Source organism: Sminthopsis crassicaudata, chromosome 1 (genome assembly GCF_048593235.1).
Source record: "Sminthopsis crassicaudata isolate SCR6 chromosome 1, ASM4859323v1, whole genome shotgun sequence".
Taxonomy (NCBI): domain Eukaryota; kingdom Metazoa; phylum Chordata; class Mammalia; order Dasyuromorphia; family Dasyuridae; genus Sminthopsis; species Sminthopsis crassicaudata.
This window is the reverse complement of record NC_133617.1, coordinates 668657084-668675207: the sequence shown is the minus strand read 5'-3', so window position 1 is coordinate 668675207 and position 18124 is coordinate 668657084. Positions and strand designations below refer to the sequence as shown.

The 18124-nt window shown below is 34.1% G+C and overlaps 1 protein-coding gene across 9 annotated transcripts in view; it reads left to right on the top strand.

Annotated features, from left to right (window-relative positions):
- IP6K2 (inositol hexakisphosphate kinase 2) overlaps nt 1-18124 on the top strand; it is a 47393-nt gene that overhangs the window by 15204 nt on the left and 14065 nt on the right. Inside the window, exons 3-4 of one of the 9 annotated variants that reach the window (XM_074283218.1) lie at nt 10924-10957; nt 12485-12537. The exons of 7 other annotated variants lie outside the window; for them this stretch is intronic. The gene's annotated coding sequence lies outside the window, so the exon portion shown is untranslated. The remainder of the gene's footprint in view (nt 1-10923; nt 10958-12484; nt 12538-18124) is intronic. One more of the 9 variants, XM_074283219.1, reaches the window with a different exon arrangement.

Here is an 18124-nt window from a genome sequence, read left to right as displayed (position 1 = left end):
ACATTGATTAAGCTTCTGTGAAATAATAATTCATCTTTATAGAAGAGGCACCCGAACTGCTCCTTCACAGCTGCCTTGCCAGCTGTCAAGGCAACAGCTGACATAATCCCAAAGGGTGCAAAATCTGTCCTATGGTTTAAAATTAACCTGACGCCTTCCTTACTTTGAGACTAGAGAATGTTATAGCTCTAAAAATATACTTTGTCAGGAATTCCATTTGGCTAAGATTTTGGCTTTTATATAAAAAGTCTGGTTTCATGAAATTCAGTAAACATTTATGTGCAGAACATTATGATACATACTGAGATATATAACATTAAGGTGCCTTCCTTCAATGAATTTATATTCTAGTAAAGGACATGAGTCATGTACACAGATAATACATAATACAAGGGTATATGTGCCTTTAGAAAAGTAGAAATGAAGTGTCATGAGAACTTAAAGACAGATAATTTAGTGACAGCATTTTGAGCTGATCCTTTGAAGAATAAAAGGTTAAAATTAGCCAAAAAATAGATAAGGCCTTCCCATGTTTTTTAACTTTGAGGCAAAATTATGTGAATAAATGAATGGAATCTTGTAAGCATTGGGACACATTGGGAAATGATTTGGTATAATATTATAGAAGGCTTTGAATTCCAAGATAAGAAATTTGTAATTTGTTTTTGAAACCATGAAAGCAAGTATATGTAGGACCTGAAACCATTTTACATTAGTAATATTAATTTAATAAATTCAAGGGATATATTGGAAATAGAAATGGAAATGAGACCAATTAATGTGAAATCATTTTTCCATTGTGCTCAGATTGGTCTTCAGTACATCTACAATTCTAGGTTAGAAGCTTATTACAAGTGGCAGATTTATTATAATATAATCAACTAGGTACTGGTTTTAATTTGACTGTTTTCTCCAGAGAACAGAGGCAAACTTTTGGGTCTATAACCGTTAACTGTCATAGTAGTTGACAAAGCATTTGTAAAGAGAAGAATGTCTTCAAAGGATCTCCTTTGAGTCTTCATTGATGTCCATTAGCAAAAGTAAGATGAAGACTGAAATTTCAAGCATAGGAGTTGAATACAATAAATGAAACAGAACTTTTTAGAGAATGTAGAGTTTGTGGGTGGGCTGGGTGGGCAGGTAAACTCTGGGGAGAGACCAGGAAAAGGAGAGAGGAATTGTCTAGTATAGTCCTTTACAATCTCGTGTCACATTTAGAATTTCAGGGAGATAGAAATTAGTTTGAATATAACAAACTATATAATGGTAAAGTTGTCTTTTTGTATGTTTCTGGTAGAGCTTAGAAGCAGTGGATGGAATGGTAAACTATCTAAATAGGACTAAGACTAGGAATTCTAACCTTCTGCCTTGCCCACCCACTTTGGGTTATTAACATTCTGGTTATTTGAATTTGCTGCAAACTATGCTTATAATCTTTAAAAGTTAGGGAGAGTAATAAACTACATGATCAGGGAGAGTTTTGTTTGTGTTAAGCTGTACCTTGTTATTGTGGCTGGAGTTGGGCTTTGTTTCCTCAGAGCTGAATTTTTATTTTTAGAGGACTCAGTGAAAAAGTTCTATAGTTTCTAATCAAGAGAACCTTGGGGAGAAGAATATTGATGTTACAGAATTGTGAGAAAAGAGATTTTGCAGAGATTAAAGTATTATAAATGTGAGTTGTTATTGCTTTATTTAGGCAAGAAATCAAAAGACTTATGAAAACGAAACTGGATAAGAACTTTATGAGAATGAGAATTATAATAAATCCTATTTACATGTCCTAAGCACTGGGCTTACTGCTTTACAATTATTATCTCATTTGGTCTTCAAAACAACTGAGAATTGGGTACTATCATATTATCTCCATTTTACAGATGAGGAAACTAAGGCAAACAGGTTAAATGACTTGACCAGGTCACAGCTAGTAAATGTCTAGCTTAGATTTGAACTCAGGTTTTCCTGGCTCTGGATTCAGTTTCTATCTACTATGCCACCTATCTCCTTGTCCTCACTTCACAGGTCATGCAATTTCCATCCTTCTTTAAGAAATGGATTATAGATTATTTAGTCCAGCAGTCTGATTTTATAGAGGAAGAAATTGAGACCAAGTGAGTTGCAACTTGCCCAAAGTTAACTAACTATAATTAGTAGTACATCTGGGATTTGAACATAAAAATTTGACTCTATAATGAATACTCTTTCCACTAGACTGAACTGTCTTCTTTTTGTTCCCTTGACATGGAAAGCATTTTCTTATTTATGATTCTTTTACTCAAAATATACTTTGTTTTATTGCGGTGTAGTGAGCCAAGTCTTATTTTAAAATATCAATAAGTAGACTTTTATTGAATTTTCTTGTCCTCATTACTATTAAAAGATGCTACAAAGGGATATAAAGCAGAATGTGCTCAATGTTTTTAGTCCTTAGTCCTTTAGTCCTGTATGGTCTCTATGAGAATATAAGCAAACCCCTTGAAAGCACAGCTGTTCCTCATTTTGGCTTGTCTTTATAATGCCTAACAGTTCATAGTTGTTGTTTAGTTAATAAGCACATTGTTACACTTGATTCCGTGCATCTAGCTGTTTTGTGTCTGTCCTCTCTCAAGCCGTATTGCAAAATCTTCATGTTGCCATAGTGCTGGATAGTGTAGAGTGAATAGATTCTTGACATATAGTCAGTATAAATTCATAGTGTTTATGTTTTGACAATTAGATTTCCTCATTTTGCTTCTTCATACTTATATCAGCACAAAATTTTGTTTATTTAGTATTTTCTTTGATGGCATATCAAAATAATTTTTGGATGGTGAGTCAAGATAACATTGGATTCATTCTTTCTTTTTCTACCCTGGGGAGGCCGAATGCTTAGGTGGATAGATAAGAGAGGAGCCCTTGAAAAGAATAGCAAGTTAAGAGAGAATGTCTTGAAACTGTAAAACACCACTGTGGGTCATGGAATTTTGAACTGGATAAGATAAATTATTTAGTTCAACCCATATTTTATGGATGAGGAAACTGAATCTCAGAGAAAATAAATAAGTTGGCTAAGGTCACACAGATATAAATTGTAAAACTGGGATTTGAACCCTATTTTTCTGACTTTAGATCTAGTGTTCTTTTTTTCCACTTGGTCACACTCCAAGTTCTTACAGCAGTTTCATTGATCAGCTGGTAAAAACTGAGATTTGGTGTCTTCTGTGATACTTTTGATTTTGAGCCCAGTGGTATGGAAAAAGGTCGATTCTTGGGAACATTTTTTTTTCTTGCTAAAATTTAAAGTACATGAATCAAGTTTTGTTGAAAACGAATGTGAACACTGCTTATGAGTTTGAACATTCTGTTTTTAAATATAGTATCCTTGATTTCTTGAATTGGGGTAGCAAAGTCCCTCTCTAGATTAAAGCATCTGAATAATTTGTATCACATTTTGACATATTTTAGTTCTGTTTGTTCTTTCTTTTGGATTTCATATACAATTGTAATAGAATTGCAATCTACAGAGCCAAGAATAAAGAAGAGCCCACACATTTGTGAGTCTTATAGCTTTTTGCCTTATAAATTTGGTTCCAGTGCAGATAATAGGACTTGTCTTCTGGAACTCCTTCCCTATTCCCAGCCATCTTAGGTGGGGAACACACAGGGAAAGTAATAGTGTTAAATAGTCTTTTTTCTTCTTCTTTCCTTGTGCCCCTTCACCTTCCCCTCCCACCAAGTTTTCTGTATAGGAGCAGGATATTTCCATCACTAACTTTTGCCTTATTGTGGGACCCAGACCTACATGAAGAAAGTTGGTGTGGGTTAGCTATGAATACTGAATCATGAAGTGGAGAGAAATCAACTTCGTCCTCTTTTATTTCTCTGCTAATAACATCTGGGTTGTGCAGCATGTCAGCCCAGAGTCTTGAGAAGGGATAACCTATCACTGTTGTTATTGCAATAAGCTTTGACTCCTGTTCTCCTTATACAGATGAGAGGAAATTGAGGCTCAGGCAGCCTTGTCATGACTTATCTGGCTAATGAGTTCTAGTAATAATGGGATAGAGGGAACAGCTTGGTTCCCAGCGCTTAGGTACATCAGGGATAGACAGTATCTCCCATCAAAGAGAAAACTATAGCTACCTCCATCAGGTTTAAAGAGCACCAGGTTGGAAACAATTTAGATTCTTTTTGGTAGATAAAGATAAGGAAGAATGGGAAGATGAAGTAACTACATTTGGAGGCACTTTATGGACACTTTCAGAAAGAGTTTGAGCCATAGAGTTGGAGCCAGCTAAAAGGGAGGCTAAAAGATTGATAGGCATTTGGTACTGTTGTGGTGAGGAGGAGAATCAACTAAGAGCCTTTTATTTCTTTGAAGATTCCTTTATTATATAGGACTTAGGAATATAAAATATAATTTTATACTCATCCTTCACTTGAGATAAGAGGTTCCTTCAAGATGGATGACTCTGTGTGTGTGTAAAAGGATGATCCCGTTCTCTGAAGATAAACTAGTTTGGGGGAGATTCTCTTCATGCTCTTTTGTTAAAATTGGAATGAAATGTTATTAAACTGATAGAAGTAAGTTATTAATGTATCCATGGCTAATCTTTTTTGAAATATGTTGGAGTTTTTCTTGTTCATTGCCTTTCCATAATAATTCCCCATGTCTAGAGCATGAAAATCATACATCTAACAGATAAGACCTTGGACTTGAATTTTTAGGACTTCTGGTTCTTAACTTCATCCTTCTAGTATTGACAGATGTGTCAATCTTTGATTCTAGATTGTCTTTTGTATTCTCTTACTGCTGAATGATTTCTTATTCCCATTGGCATTTCCCATTCTTTATTTTTTCTTGGACTTTAATATTTAAAATTATTTTTACATGTATTTTGAGTTCCAGATTTTTTCCCTTATCCCCAGCCCCCAGCCCTCATTAAGAAACCACATGTACAATTATGAAAAAACATTTCCGTCCTCAAAAGGCATATGAAAACAGAAATCTCCCACCCTAATTAAAAAAAAAACCCTCAAGAAAAATAAAGCTTAAAAAAAAGAGATAATTGGGGCAGCTAGGTGAAGTGGACAGAGCACCAGCCTGAAGTCAGGAGGACCTGAGTTCAAATTTGCCTTCAGACACTTAACACTTCCTGGTTGTGTGACCCTGGGCAAGTCACTTAACCCCAATTGCCTCAGCAAAAAAAAAGAAGAAAAAGAAAAAGGGAGTATGCTTCAATCTGTATTACACATAATCATTTTCTTCAGGTGTGGGTAGAATTTTTCATCATGAGTCCTTGAAGAGTAGTCCTACTCCCATTCTTTGAAGGAGCCAGTTCTAGTGCTTTACATAGTGAATAGAATTATTTTGATGACCATAACATAATGTTACTCATGCCACACTTTTTTAGTCAAATGTTGTATAGAGAACTCATTTTGGTGTTAATTTTCTGAGTATTGTACTTAACCTCTTTTTTATGGATTTAGAGCTTGAGTATAGTAGCATAGTTTTAATACCTGCTTCAGAAACAGAAATAAGAAGAACTAAAGAGAGGAACATTCAAGTATTTTTCTGTAATAGTTTTTCTTTAGATAGGTTGAATTAGATACTGAAACGTATGGCTAAAAGACTCTTAAAGATCATTTAAAATATTTGTGTGTATGTAGGTTTGCCATTTCCTTCTCCAACTCACGAGGAAATTGAAGCAAATAGGGTTATGTGACTTGCCCAAGGTATTTATTTATGCTATTTATATTTACTATAATTGTTGTCTCTGAGTTGATTTTCAAAAGTTGTTTTTGCTGCTATTAAAATGAAAAAAATGATTTGCAGTGAGGCTTTTAAAGAGACTTTTCACTTTTCAGGGCAGCTAGGTTTTGTTTTGTTTCTTCAGTACTGTAAAAACAAAACAAAACAAAACAACTCTTCTTTGCTGAGCCTATTGATTTTGTGGCTTATTGTAAACAGCTCTAGTAAACCTTAGTCTTTTTCTGGGATGTTGATAAGATACCAAAAATTATAGTTAACAATTAAAAGAAATTTGTTGCATTGAAGATTATTTTGAAGGTCTCCTAAAAAAGGATTAATAGTTGCCTTCTCTCTCACCCTTGCTTTTATGTTATTAAATTTGCTGCATTTGCTTTGTGTAGAAGCACTTTGTGTTTCCCCAGTCTAGATTTTCATCATTTGCAAAGTGATATTAGGAGGACACCTGGTTCCCCTAACAGAAACCCTTTTTAGATTTGAAATGACAGGATCATTATAGAAAACAAAGAAGCCTTCTGCTTTTCCAGAAGACTGATTTCTTTTGTTCTCTTTTTTATTTGTGAAGGTTTGTTAGGGCAATGTTTTGCCTTGTCTGAATGATAACTTAGCATCCCTGAGTAGTTCAGAGAGAAGAGATATTGTTAATATGAAATCTCTGTATTTACATATACAGCATTTGCTTTTGAGCTCCTGAAATCTTCTGAACTGTGTTTTGATAAATTCATTCTCATTTTAAAAGCTTTTTATATTGTTCTTGCCTGATGTGTTAAATTTCTCCACAAAATTTCTCCACAGCAGCTCTAGGTTTTGTTCAACAAGCTGGCTACTTTCTTACTGAGAACTGGAATGGATCTCAGAAACATTAAATCCAAGTCACTCATTTTACAATTGCAACCCAGGTTGCAATCACAGAAATAAATAGTAAAAAAACAAACCAAAAAACAAAAAAACAGGACCCAAACCCCAAACCTAGATCAGAGTTGTGATTGCATTGCATTGTCAATTGATTCACAAGAGCAATTTAAAAAAAATTTTTAATTAAAAAAGAGAAATTAATACAGATTATGATAATAGGTTTTAAGAATGCAAAATATAAACTTAATTGCAGTAATATGTTAAAGTCTTGTTTTTTATGGTAGCATATGGTTTTTGATTACTCAAGATTATATGGCAAAAATATAAAATAACTATTGGATGATTTCTTTACTACATGGTTAATCCTTGTATAGTCTTGTATTTCACAGTACTTTATGATGAGACTGTGCTTTAAGTACATTCATAGCCATCATCTCATTTGATCCTCACAATAGCCCTTTGAAGCAGACTGGACAGAGATAAAAACACTGAGGCTCAGAGAGGGAAAGTCATTTGTATGACCTGTGTGGAGGTCACACAGAAAAGATGGTAGAGGTGGGATTCAAACCTAGGTCTCTTGTTTAGTGCCATTTTTACTATGCCATATTGCCTTCCCATGATAACAACTGTAAGTACTCAGTATTTGGTTTTTATATGATCCCTGGTAAGATTTTAAGGAAAGTATAACTGGATTTATAACTTCTACTTCTTTATATATGTGTCTGTCTTGTAGCTTCTGAGGAATTAAAACCAAGGAGCAATTCAAAGCAAACTTTTTCTTGCTGTTTGGGAAGCATTTTTTTTTTTTTGCAGTATTTACATTTTTTAAATCAGATATCATAAATTTATTCCTATCCCATGCTGTCTCTGTTGGACATTTTCTGTCCTCATAAGTACAAACACTTGTGCTATTAATATGAACATTTCCTATGCTCAAATCAAATTATGTCATCATGGAGATGCATGGGAGGAAAGTTAGAGATTGGTTCAAACTTACATGCATATTTTGGGTCTCTTTAAAGATTAGGCCAGTTGGATCCAGAACTAAATTAACGTTAGTTTTTACTTTTAAAAAATCATATTATATATTGGATTACATGTCATCTAGGGGAGGTGATGGGAGGGAAGAAGGGAAAAATATCCTTGTTATATGTTTTGAAAATAAAAAACTTCAATTAAAAAAAGAGAAAAATAAACACATGAAAATAAAATACCCTGGGGGGGGGGAACCATGTTAATACTGCCTTTAAATTAAATGCATGTGAATGAACCAGCCATTCACATGAAGCATAAAAAGAGTGGGATGGATACTGACTGACTTTTTGTATAAAGATGCCAAAAGAAAGAAAACAAAGTATAGATGAAGACTAGTGGTGGTTACTAGTAGTAATAGTAATAGTTGATTTTATAAAATTTATTTCTTTGTCTCCTTTATTGTTTTATCCTTCTTTCCCATTCCCAAGTATATCTCCCAAAGCTCTGTTTTCAGCCTTTTTTTTTTTTTAATTCTTTACTTAAATGATCCTAATTACTTTCATGACTTTTCAGTTATAATTTATATGCAGGGATGCAGAGGAATTGTGTGTGTGTGTGTGTGTGTGTGTGTGTGTGTGTGTGTGTGAGAGAGAGAGAGAGAGAGAGAGAGATCTTTCTGAGATCTAGTCTTCTTTCTCCAACTAATTATTGTAGCAAAGTTAGTTTTATTAAAATAAAAACAGGAATGGGTTTGAGGGCAGTCACCAATCTTCATTGAGAAGTTTATCAATCGGGATATCAGTGTAATTAGCCTCTGTTAGTGCCTAACTGTAATTTTTGTATTTTGTCAGCATTTTGAAGAACTCTAGTAGATATTACAAAAACTGAATTCATCACCACCCTTTCCTAAATATGTCCATCTCCCAGCATCCCTTTTCTGGAGTTTTTTTTTTTCTTTTTTCTTATTAACCCAGTAAACCTTAGCATAAACATTTTAAAATAGTTTTTATTTACCAGATATATAGCATAAACATTTAACATACAAAGGACAGAAAAAGATGGTATATACTATAAAAATTTGGGATTTAAAATGCATATTAAGTTTAATTTGGCAGTAAAAAAAAAAACTCCTTTTTATTTATCTGCCCTCTTTTGAACTTCTTTATGCTCTTTTCTTTGTATTTTTAAATATTTCACTGTTTTTCTTATTTTTCTATTAGCATCTTTATCACTATTGACCATTTTCTCTCTCTTCTCCCCCCCAAGTTGTTCTTTGTAACTCAAATCAGAGAAGTTAATATTGACTTTCCCACAAATGTATATTTCATTCTACAGCTCTATTTTATACCCTTTGTACTAATAGATGGGAGCATACTTCATCATCTGAATCATTATTTGGTGCACTAAACAGAGATCTTTTGCTGTTGTTTTCCTTTAAATTTTTTTATTGCCATTGTCTCTTTATTTTGCTAATGTCTATTAGGGTTCTTTCCGCTTCCTTTTCGTTGTTGCACCATTATTCACTAAAATCATTTATATGTAAAATTCTGACCTATCCTATTTGACTTTTCACTTCCTACCCTCCCCCTTTTTACATCTAATCACTCTTCAAATCCTACTGATGTTGCTTCCATAGTATCTGTTAACATCTTCCAGTCTTCATTTTAATCAATAATACACATTAGTTGAAGCCTTCAAAAACTTCTTGCCTGGATTATTTTAGTAGCTTCCTTACTGATCTCCCTGTTTGTATTTTACTGTCCCTATCAATCTATTGGATAGCTGCCCAAATAATCTCTCTAATGTACATGTTTAACCATGTTGCTCTTCTACTCAGAAATTTTCCTTCAGCTGATTTCTTATTTATTCTAGAATAAAAGGGGGGCAGCTAAGAGCACCAGCCTTGAATTCAGGAGGACCCGAGTTCAAATGTGATTTCAGACACTTAACACTTCCTAGCTGTGTGACCCTGGGCAAGTCACTTAACCCCAGCCTGGGGGGGGGGGAATTATTCTAGAATAAAGGAGCTTATCCTCAGCTCAGCATTTTAGTCTCTCTACAACTTGGCTCCAACTTTTCTTCTCATACTCAATTTCATATTCCCTTAAATACACTTTGTTTTCTTTGAGAATCTTTGGTCTCACCGTTAGGCAGTTAGGTTAGGTGAATAGAGCATTGGGTTTGGAGTCAGGAAGACTGTTTGCCTTAGTTTCCTCAATTGTAAAATAAGGATAATAATAGCAGTTCCCAGAGTATCAAATGTAAAGCACTTGGCACAGTGCCTGACAGATAAGTAGACAATATACAAACCTCATCTCTACAGGTTGAAATTATTCTTTTCCTTTAAGATGCAGTTCATGTGCCATCTTTTAACAGAAAACCTTTCCCTATCTTCCCACTTTCTCCTCTGATTTTCCTTAGATACTCTGTCTAGATCTTTCCTTTATTCCTGTTCTGTTCTACTTTGTATCTTACTCATTTATTTATTTGCTGTATTTCCTTAGTAAACTATAAGCTCCTCAAGAACAGATTTTATGTTTGTAGCCCCAGCACCTAAATACAGTGCTTTGTACATAATGGGTACTTAGAAAATGTCAAATTAAAATCCTGAGATTTTAATGTTTTCCCCCATTAATTGGGATGGGTATGTATTGGACTATTTGGGAGAGACTCATATTTAGTGACTTAACTTTTAAATATTTTACCATGTGCAAAAGTAGGTAAATGATTTACCAGATTCTCCTAATCTACAACTTTTGAAGGCTAGCATTGATTAACTGTCTTTGAGCTAATCCCTGTGACATAGTTTATCATAAGATACTATGAAGAATTTTAACGCACTATCTTGGTTTAATTTTAGATGCCTGGCAAACTATTGTCTAGTAATTTTTTTTAATCCAATTCATTCATCAACTTTGCTAGGATCTTTAAATATCTGAAATGCAAGAGATGTAGATTGGAAAGTAACTTCCAAATTAAGTGACATTCTCTAACGAATACATTTTATGATTATATAATGTCTTGCCAGAGGACAATACACACACATTTAAAAGATTCCATAATATTTTCTTCTAGTTAAATTAAACTGGTCTGATATAAGCTGTCAGTTTATTGCTTGAATGTTTGAAGAAAAGACAATATTTCTCTGTTATTGTTATCAGGGGATGAAGGATGCACTGTATTGATTCGTAAAAAGAACCACTAAGAGAGAATTGCTGTTGCAAAATTGAGGAGTTTGTATTGAATAAAAATGTAAAATGAAGGAAATTGATTCTTTTCTTAGACTTAGAATGTTAGAGGTGGTAGAGACCTTAGGTAATATCTAATAAAGTCCCTTCATTTTACAGATGAGAAAATTGAGACCTGGAGCGGTTAAAGTAAGTGGCATGGTTGAGGGCTGCATTAGGCTTTTGTGACAGTAAGGGTCATCATTGCTTTTTCCTATATATATTATCATCTACTCTAGGTTCACTGTCAGTACAGTACTTTGAAATTTAAATTAGCCTGAAAATCATTTATCCTAATCTTTTAGTAAGCCTTTAGTGGTTCTGTAATCTCACTGATGTGGATACTCTATCCAGGGAAGCCAGTAACAACCTGTACATAATCTCCTTATCCATGTTCTTCCAGAAATCTTTCCTGGAGGATCCATAAATGTACTGAGGCCTTACATTTTCTTCCCTTTCCCTAATCTCCCCCACTATTAGAGCTCTTAACATATGAGTTGCTAGGATAGTATGAAGTGCAGTACATTGGCCCAGTTCCTTTTCTAGTTGGTCATGTGCTTCTTTCATGATATCTTTTTAATACTTAAATAATAATATATGTATATATATATTTTGATATGATCAGTGGAAATTTGTTTTGCTCAACTACACATTTTGTTATGTTTTTCATCACAAGTTGAGAGAAGATAGGCAGAAGAGAAAATAGATTTTGGTTCATCCAAAAAAAAATTAAATTAAAAGAATAAAAGTCTTCACTACCTTTAAAGCAATCTCTTTTCTGTTTGAGACTCTGTGGTAGACATATCTTCCATGAGAGTGGCAAACATATTTGATGAGCATCCATTTTTCTGTTTTATGGCTTGCTTGATATTAATAATCAGATAACCATTAGATACTTACCTGCTATTGAATTTATCTAAGAATCTTATACCCATAGCTTCAATCAGTTAAATCAACAAGTATGTATTAGCACTTGCTATGTATTAAGCTCTATGCTAGGCACTGTGGGGGATACAAGTACAAAAAATGAATCCTAGTCACATTAAGCTTACATTTTAATGAGAGAGATTGAAAGGACAATTTTATATATATATCTTCAGTAAATTACATTGCTAGTGAAAAGTTAGTACATATGCACATTATATGCATACAAGCATATATGCAAGATAAGGAGCATATTCCTAAGGAATTTTGGAGAAGGTGGCATTTGAGCTAGATCTTTAAAAATGGATAGAAACTAGGCAAAGATGGGGGGTTTATTCCAGGTATAGCAAATTAAGGGAGCAAAGGTGTAAAGACAAGAAATTTCTTAGCCAATATTCTTTTGTGACATCCCTGGAATATTGAAGAATAAGCACAGGGTGTATAGGAGGAGGAATTGTGTGATGGAAATGTAGATTTGGAAAAAGGACTATCTCTTTGTTGGGTGGAGTAAAGTTTGTATGAAGTATTTTGTAGGAGACAGGATTAGAGACCATCAGAAGTACAAGAATTGGCTCTCCATTGACTTTTTTTTTTTTTTTTTTTTTTTTTTTTTTAAATTTCACTGGGAGCCAGTGATGCAGTTTTGTGTACTTTGTTATTGTGTTCCAGTACTACTACTATAAATTAAGACTTTTCTCATAAGAATCTTCTGACTTTTCTAAACTTTGATGTATCTGTAATCTTATCACCGTGGAAGCCTTCTCTCTTGGTGTGGATGGTACTCCTTACACATCTTCTCATCCATTCTACGTGAGTCCTGATTTTCTTCCATAAATGATGTGCCCAATTATCTAAGAACCTTCTGATTATTTTATTATTTTATAAAGGCCACTGTAACACTAAGATTTGTCATTGTTATCCCCTATTCTTGCTTCATGTTTGGCTCACTTTTTCACTTTTATATGGCCTTGAATAAAAGATTTTGGCAGGGTTTCAGGGTGGGAAGAATGGATAGGATACTTTTATGTGAATCATCTTGAGTAACCTGCTGCAATCTATTTTTATGCTCACTGATTTGTTTTCTCATTACATTCTGGGTCACTTAAAATTGTATTCTCCTAAGGTGGCAACATTCATGATTTGCAGACATATAGCATCACTGACCAAATATTGATGTTAAAAAAGAAGCTTTTGCTTGTAGATGGCTGTAATTTGATCATTTGAAAATTGTCTCTTCATATCCTTTGACCATTTATCAGTTGAAGAATGACTTTTATTTTTATAAATTTGACACAGTTCTTTATGTATTTTAGAATGAGACTTTTATCAGAAGCACTGGTTATAATTTTTTTTTTCAGCTTTGTGCTTCTCTTTTAATCTTGTTTTAGTTTTGTTTGTGCAAACCCTTTTTAATTGAATATAATCAGTGTTGTCCATTCTGTGTTTCATAATGTTCTCTAGTTCATCTTTGTTCATAAATTCCTCTCTTCTCCAAAGATCTGATATATAAACTATTTCTTGCTTTCCTAATTTGCTTATGGTATCATCCTTTAAAAAAAAAAAAAACACTTTTTGGAATTATCAATAGTGTTAAGCTAAAGAAATATCCAGCTGACAAAACCATAAAAGTATCCATGCGACCCTTTGGTTATAGGTGATCTAAAGTTACAGTGGAGGAAAAGTAGTTTTTACACCATGGCTAACCATGGACACTCACATCTAAGATGAAAGTGCTTGTTGAAGCTAACGTTTTTAAATATCCAATGTTTTGTTTAATTAGAATAAAGGTGATTTCTACTAAGTGAAGAACATTGAGATATAACAGCAGGAATTAGGCTGGCTAAAAAAGTCAAAAGACTTGTTAGTGGGGTAGGGAATCCTTCCTGGAGTGCTGTAGGGAAAGTAAGTTTTGAAAATATATCTTCTAAAAGTTGCTTATTTTCCTGATTTCTCTCTAGATATCTTATTCCATAAATGAATAAATGCTCTTGAAGGACAGAAATCAACAATCTTTGTTGACTAGCTAACATTGCAAAATGAGGCCATTTATTGGGAAAGATATCAGAGAAATTCATCAGCACAATAAGAAATTTGTCCAGTACTCTGGAATGCTCATGGAAAGAGATCAATCAAAATTTGAAAAACAGGACAGTATATTTGAATTTAGTTAGGTACATGTTTAATATTCTCATCCCTTTCTGCTAGAGTCTCCTTCTTCTACCCATACCTGCTGCCCTTCACTCTGTGTAACCTAATTATTTTTCTTTCCTCTTTTTTCCCTCTACCTAATTTCCTTTGTTCATTCCTTGGAATTCATTGATAGTGTGAGCCTCCTTTGTAACTTTAGGCCCAAAGTTCAGTGCTAGACAGTGTAGAGAAAAAATAGGGGCAGTAGGAAGTAAGTGGTGTTATTGTCATAATTCTAATAATTTTCAACTATAAGTTGAAACTTAACGGTTTTCATAGTAGTAGACTTAATTATTTCCATTGAGCAGTATTGTGGTGATACAAGATAATACTTAATAGAAAAATTTTCAAATGTAATTCCAAGAGACCAGCTGTCACATTTCTTTCCACTTGCATTTCTTCTCTCTTAGTAGGATAGACCATGGTGATAAATCTATATGGGTATTTTAGCCCTCTTTCATTATTGGCTATTTGAATTTTTTGGAAGGTTTAAGAAAAAATGTTAATCTATTATAATGTTTCAGCTTCTGATTGAAAGACAATTAGGGTGAGACATTGGATAAAGTACTGGTATTGAAGTCAGAAGTAGTTGTCCAAATTTAGCTTAGGTATTTAATTTAGTACAAGGTTGGGCAAATCTCTGTCTATTTTAGTTTCACCTCTAAAATTGTAGTAATAGTACTTAACTTTTAGGTTGGTTGTGAAGATCAAAAGAGATATTTGTAAAATACTTGGCAAAGGTCCTGGCACACAGTAGTCACTTAATAAATACTTGTTTCTTTCCTTCCTTTTGTTATCAGACTTGGCTCTAAGTAGAATTAGACATATTTTTTCCTATAACTTAAGACTCAGTTGACTCCAGTGACCTTGTTACATAGGTAACAAATGCCCCACAGACTTCTGGGTGTTGTGTTGTACCTGGAGCAGAGCCAGCTGCCAACTCATGCACAGTGGCTAATGAGTACATTGGGGATGTGGGAAGAGTTTGTGTGAGATCAAAGATCCTAAGTGAGAGCAGAGTTACCACCAAAGGAATCCTTTTCTCTGTACCTTTTTATACATCTGGACATGCTGGAAGACCATCATTTCTAGTAAGGGAATTTCCCTAGGAATAATAACAGTAATAGTTAGCTAGCATTTATATATACTGCTTTAAGATTTGCAGAGTATTTTATGTTTTTTGTTTGATCCTCCCAACAACTCAGTGAAGGTAATTTTGTTATATCCATTTTACAGATAAGGAATGTGGATTGGAAGCTCACATAGCTAGCATATATCTGAAGCAGGATACAAAAATCAGGTCTTCTTTACTCCATATTGAGCTCTCTTTCCATATATCACCTGGCTACCTCAGAAATGAAGTACTCTTGAGTGTAGATGCAAAGGTTTATTGCTTTACATTTGGTGAAGAGGAAGTGATGGAGGAAAAAATAATGACCATAGGTCATTATCAAAATGATTCCTGACTAATGTTTTGAGAACCAATATCTTTCTGTGGAAAAGTCTTTACTAGTAGGTTCATGTAACTCTATCTAGATAAACAACAGAATGGAACTGGTAGAGCATCCCTTGATGGAATGCAAAATGAGTTGTACTGCCATCTTCTGGACAGTTTGCATATTGTTAACATGCTACATTAGCGCTGCAAATTCCTTCTTAGGGACTCAAATCTATTCGTGTCTGAATCAACTGAATGTTTTTGAGTAAGAGAGCTAAAATACATTAAAATACATATCCTGTGGGAAAGGGAATTTATCTATAGTCCTGCATTTCTAGTTTCTCTTGCCTTGAAGGTACAACACAGTGACAACAGTTTGATGCCCAGAAACTTTTAAGATTATAGCAATCTAGAGCCTTCCTGGCAATTTGAGATAAAGGAAGATTCACAGGCATTTTGGGGTAGTTTCCTGATTTGTGTTTTTTTGTCAACTGGGAGTAGAAGATAGATTAGTGAACCTATTAAGTAAAAACATGCAACCAGTTAAGCCATTAATTAGCTCTACTAGGTCTTGAACCTATATTTAGGTAGAAATCACATGTTGAAAAACTATCATTTGTTAATAAGTTCAATGGATTTTAATGTAGGTTATACCAATTTTAGAGATAAAAGAACCTTATTTGTTATTTATCCCAATCCATCTTCATTTAATAGATTGCAAGTTATTAGCAGAGCTGGGCCTAGAACCTAATCTCCAGAGTTCCAGTTTGTTTTTCTTTCCACACACTGTGACTGCTTCTCATATTTTCCAGGTAGAATAGCCAGTGGGTATATCTGTACCTTGTAAGAAAGAGATTATCTTTCCTCTGGGGAAGTATTCTTAGCCTCCTTTTTCTCCCTTATCTTTACTTACATAATGGGGACAATCCTACGGATTCACCCTTAGGGCTGAGTAAGAATTGTGTATGACTCTTGTAACAACCCTAGATGTTTGCATCATATCACTGCAGAAAAGCTCTCTTGCCTGAATGGTGGGACACTTGTGAGATTTTCAGCTTGTTCCAAAAATGAAGGTGACTCAAAAGTATTCAGATTAGAGTTATACAAGCACAAAAGCAGGTATGGGGATGAAATTGGATAATATATGTATTAAACAGTAAATGGCTTACCGCTCTTAGGGACAAAGCGTTCTGTGCTCATTTATAGTGCACTTACCATTGTTGCAGATCAGCGCTTTAACTGCGCCAGACCCTGTCAGATTTTAATGCTATGCTAAAGCTTTTATCCATCAGGATAGACTGATTAAAAATAGTCCAGTGACCTAGAACACTTTGTCTCTTTTTAAATCAAGCTCCTTATTTTGCAGGTAATCTTTCAAATAGAACAGGGTCCAAATTATGTTTAGATACAGAAGTTAATGATTGAAATGATCGAATTTCATCACCAGTAAAGCTATTTTTGTTTTGGTTTTGGTCCTCTGTGTTGTAGATAGCTAAAGTAACACAAAGAAAATATGGAGGGCTAAACAGAACTGTTGGGTCTTTTCGGATAGGAATTTAGAATGACCTTTATTCACTTCCAAATCTTTTGGGGTAAATTGAAAATGTTAAACAGCTTTATTATATCTTAGGTGGCCTTCACCATATGCAATAGTTATAGTTACGTTTGTGTTGAAATGGCTTTTAAACCAGTATTCATTGAAAACTGAGGAAAATTGGCACCTTCATTTTTTCAGAACTCTCTTTAGATAATGGTATGGATTAAAGCAGAATTTAAGTTTTAAATTTATAATTTGACTTTGAAGGAAAACATGGGGGGTGGGGTGGAACAACAAGCCTTTGACCACTTAAGAGTATATGGATTCTAAACCCTCATCTTTTTTCTCCAAATTGACTTCCCATTCTTTTGTTTGGCTATGTAAATCCCTTTACTATTAAAATTTCAGGTTCTTTTTCTCTATGAAAATACCTTGATAATCAGCCAATAAGTATTTGTAGTGTCCTTATTATAAGTCCAACATATAACAAGACTGCCTTCTTAGAGTTTACGGGGTAGTTGGAAAAATGACTAGTACCTCAAGAAATTTAATAAAGAGAAGTACAAGATAAGATATATACTTTATTTTTCTTGAATATCAATATAGCATATACTCAAATCACATGCACTGAAAATAGCAGCACAAAATTAAAACAATATTTCTTTCAATTTGGGTTAAAGATATTTTAACTCATTGTCATTCTTTGTTTTTCTCTTTGAATATTAGATTTCGGGTTAGAAAACCTGAAACAGATTAATGGCTCTGTTACTTTCTAGCTTGTGCAACCTTGATTGACCAAGTTATTTTCCAGGGCTTCAGTTTCCATCTGTAAAATGGTAGGTTGAGCTTAAACGGACTTTTGCTCAGTTGTAGATTTGGTCCCTACAATGTCTGTTCCAGCTTTAAATTTTAATGATCTTCAACTGTGATGGATTTGGCTCTTCAACAATGAAGTGATTCAGGCCAATTCCAATAGACTTGTGATAGAGCCATTTGCACCCAGAGAGAGGAGTATGAGGACTGAGTATGGGTCACAACATAGTATTTTTACCTTTTTTGTTGCTTGCTTGTTTGTTTTTTTCTTTTTTTTCTCCTTTTTGATCTGATTTTTCTTGTGCAGCATGATAATTGTGGACATATGTTTAGAAGACTTGCACGTGTTTAACCTATATTGGAGTACTTGCTGTCTGGGGGAGGGGGGAAGGGAGGGGAGGGAGAAAATTTTGGAATATAAG